Here is a 3,632-nt window from a genome sequence, read left to right on the forward strand (position 1 = left end):
CCGATGGTGAGCGCCACGAACTTGTAAGTCGTTTTCAGATAGGTGTCCGGATACTTTTGATGACATAGTGTGTAATATAAATGAGAAGGTCAATTCGAATGGACAAAACTGTGTCGAACATCTGCAAAGAATACCACATTCAAGACTAGAGAAACAAGCCCTACATTTCGGACAATTTAGTACAATATGCGGAGGAAGACGAAGCAAAAAGTGACTGGATAAGGCGGAACACGTCTATGGCCTAGTCCATGATGAAGAAGAAAACGGAGACGACGAGTATAATGGCTGCGAATGCTACTTTCTGTTCCTAGGATTGTCTTCTCATAACTGCTGTCCCCGTTCGCACACTCATTACCATCTAAAGATGAGAAGCAGGTGATCCATGGCAAAATCGTTTATTTTTTAAACTTCCTGGCAGATTAAAACTGTGTGCCGAGCCGAGACTCGAACTCGGGACCTTTGCCTTTCGCGGGCAAGTGCTCTACCAACTGAGCTACCCAAGCACGACTCACGCCCCGTCCTCACACCTTTACTTCTGCCAGTACCTCGCCTCCTACCTTTCAAAATACCTTTTGCCCACGAAAGGCAATGGTCCCGAGTTTGAGTCTCGTCCCGGCACACAGTTTTAATCTGCCAGGAAGTTTCATATCAGCGCACACTCCGCTGCAGAGTGAAAATCTCATTCTCGTTTATTTTTGTTTCAACAATATCCGACACAAATGCGAGAACCTCACTAAAAGGCCTAATTTACACTCTTACCGCGTTACATTCCCCAAGAAGAAACTCAGAAATTACAATTTGCAATCTGTGAAGAACGAATTCAGCAAGTGGAGCACAACTGTAGTACTGTTGCCAGCGAAGCACTGCGGTAAATGCACCAGCACGTGACAACGAGAGAGTAAAAAAAAATGGGTGTAGTACTTTGAATAATTGGAGTGCCGAGCAGCGCCACTGCTGGAAGCAACTGCAGGACGGCCGATCAATTTAGGAAGCGGCGGCGGCGGCGAAGCGCGTCGGTGGGCGTCGCCGGGCCGCGCTGTGCTGCGCGACGTATTTCAAAGTATCGGGCGAGGGGGGCAGGGGGCCAAGAGGGGGGCAGGGGGCGGCGCGCACGACGGGTGATTTGTGCAAGTCGTGAGTGCCGGGCCGGCCGGCCGCGGGCCGCGCAGCGCCGCACATTTATCGTCATCAGCGGTGCCCGGCCGCCGGACTGATGGATGCGTCCCCAGGGGGCGCGGCGGGGGCGGCGGCCAGGTGGCTGCCTCGGCGTGGCGTGGGTGCGTCCTATTAGCCCCCACACACAGGGCGGCCTGCCTCTGCCTACAGGCGTAAAACAGCGCCGCCAGACCACGGCTTCCACGTCTGAGGGAGTGAAATAAATGCTACGCATCTAGGGTTTCTCCACTCAGAATATAAAAGAGCGTAACGCTTTCCAAACGCTAATGTTTCTTTGTATTTTGTATTTGTGGTGGGGGGAAACAACAAATAACATACCGGGTAGCGGTGAAGATGTACAAGGATTGGACTAAAACATGGAAACATCGAAAACAGAACACATTACCAAGTCTAATACAGTATAGGATACCCGTTGGCATACAAAGCAGCTTCCAGTCGTTTCCTGTAAAATAGTGGCAAGTTAACCTAACGATGACGGAGGTGGATGGCTATCAAACTCATTTCTCTGCAAAATAGCCTGCTAAAGCTCGATAGTACTGAGGCCTGTGGTGGCCGAGGGAGACGCCATAGTTCATCTTCCTGCCCACAAAACCAGTCCTGAACGATACAAGCTTCGTGAACACGATACACGTCATCTTGGAACTCAGCATCATCAATGGGGGACAAACATTGTGCCATGAAATGGATCTGGTGAGCCAAAATGGTCACATAATTTTTAACAACAATGCTACCTTGCAGAGTAACTGGGGGTCCATGGAATATCACAATTTGGCTATCCAAATCATCATCAACCTCCTCTCCGCGCCTCTCCTCTTCACCATTTCTCACTCCCAAGACATAAACACCGCAAGAATTTGGAAATTGTATGAAGAAAGATCCTTTCAGCCAAATGACTGCTGTATCGTCCAGGTTTTATGCCTTCGGAACCACGTTTTTCTTATATGGGCGTTTGCATCGCTGACGAAATGACGACTAGATTTGGAATTCCAACTCGCTTGCATGAATGACGACATACTGAAGTTTGGGTCTGGCCAGCAGTCGTGCACGGCTAGCATAAGCGATTGAGGCGACTGCTCGCTTAGGGCAGGAAATGCGTGTATAAGTCCCGATCCGGCCCAAATTTTCGTTGTTGTCATTTCCTTATACAGGTGATGGCCGTGCGTATTCTCAACTGCGAATATCTTTTCTTCGGTGACCGTCTGCCACGACCACTCAGCACGAAATTTCATTCGCGTTGTGACTTAGCGGATGATAATTTTCCGCTTCCCCAGTATGTGGTACAAGCCTTCAATACGGTGCCTCTTACCTGTGATATAGGCACTCGAAACTACATAGAGCACTTTTCTATCATCGACTGATACCTAATGATATCATTGCGCAGGTGTCGTCTGTGGCCAAATACAATAGTGCGACCTGCAGGTTTGGCTGTCATCTGCATTTATGTTCAACGATGCGTTTCTCAAAAAATGGTTCAAATGGCTCTGAGCACTATGGGACTTAACATCTGAGGTCATCAGTCCCCTAGAACTTAGAGCTACTTAAACCTAACATAAGGACATCACACACATCCATGCCCGAGGCAGAATTCGAACCTGCGACCGTTGCAGTCGCGCGGTTCCGGACTGAAGCTCCTAGAACCGCTCGGCCACCGTGGCCGGCAGTCATGTGTGAGCAGGTAATGTTACGTAGTGAGAGTGCGGCGGTATTATGTCAACGCTAGTATGTCTCAAATCGCAATAAAGAAACATCTCTAAATCAAGTTTTCAAGTCTTCTTCTAGATTACTTTGAAGAAGAGTAAAGTGTTTGCCAAATTTATCCCATACAGATTAACTCCCGAACAAAAACACGTCTGCTGCGACTCGACTAAAATGCAAAACGCGGGCAATTTTTTTTCTGAAAAAATCATGGCCGGTGATGAGGCTTGCTGTTATCAATACGAACCTAGCAGAAAACGGTACGGTGCTGAACACAGGAAGAGTCATTGCTTTGACGACACAACCGGCATCTAAGCCAATGTTGTGTGCGAGTTCATCAATATCCAAAAGAAGGATTTTCCTGAAAGTTCAACATGGTTGTATGAACGTTCTGCGCATTGAACTCAAGTGGGGGAATTGCTTGAGGAATGTACCGTTCTTGACCACAAACTATAGAGGACGTCCATAGAGGACCTACAGGTTGAAATGGGAAGACGATTGTTGCCTTCAACCTGCAACCTTCATGAACTAACACAGTATGTGTTTGAAGCAAGACAAGAAGCTGGTCGTAGGCCGTTTGGCTTCATGACAAAACGAATATAAGAATGTATTTGTGCACCATGGGGTCACTCCTCTTACAAATGCTGATGATTATCATCAGCTCCGAATTGAATGTAGGTTTAATCATTTAATACCCGTTTTTGTGTCAAATATCTCCACAAAAAATTGATAGATATTAGACTGGTGCCTCATGGAATAGC

General features: G+C 47.6%; 1 non-coding gene across 1 annotated transcript; it reads right to left on the reverse strand.

The window, feature by feature from the left end:
* Positions 1-429: 429 nt before the first annotated feature.
* Trnas-cga lies at positions 430-504 on the reverse strand. Its single transcript has one exon. It is a non-coding gene; the product is annotated as a tRNA-Ser (tRNA).
* Between the last annotated feature and the right edge of the window lie 3,128 nt (positions 505-3,632).

The sequence above is a fragment of the Schistocerca piceifrons genome, chromosome 1 (genome assembly GCF_021461385.2).
Source record: "Schistocerca piceifrons isolate TAMUIC-IGC-003096 chromosome 1, iqSchPice1.1, whole genome shotgun sequence".
Lineage (NCBI taxonomy): Eukaryota > Metazoa > Arthropoda > Insecta > Orthoptera > Acrididae > Schistocerca > Schistocerca piceifrons.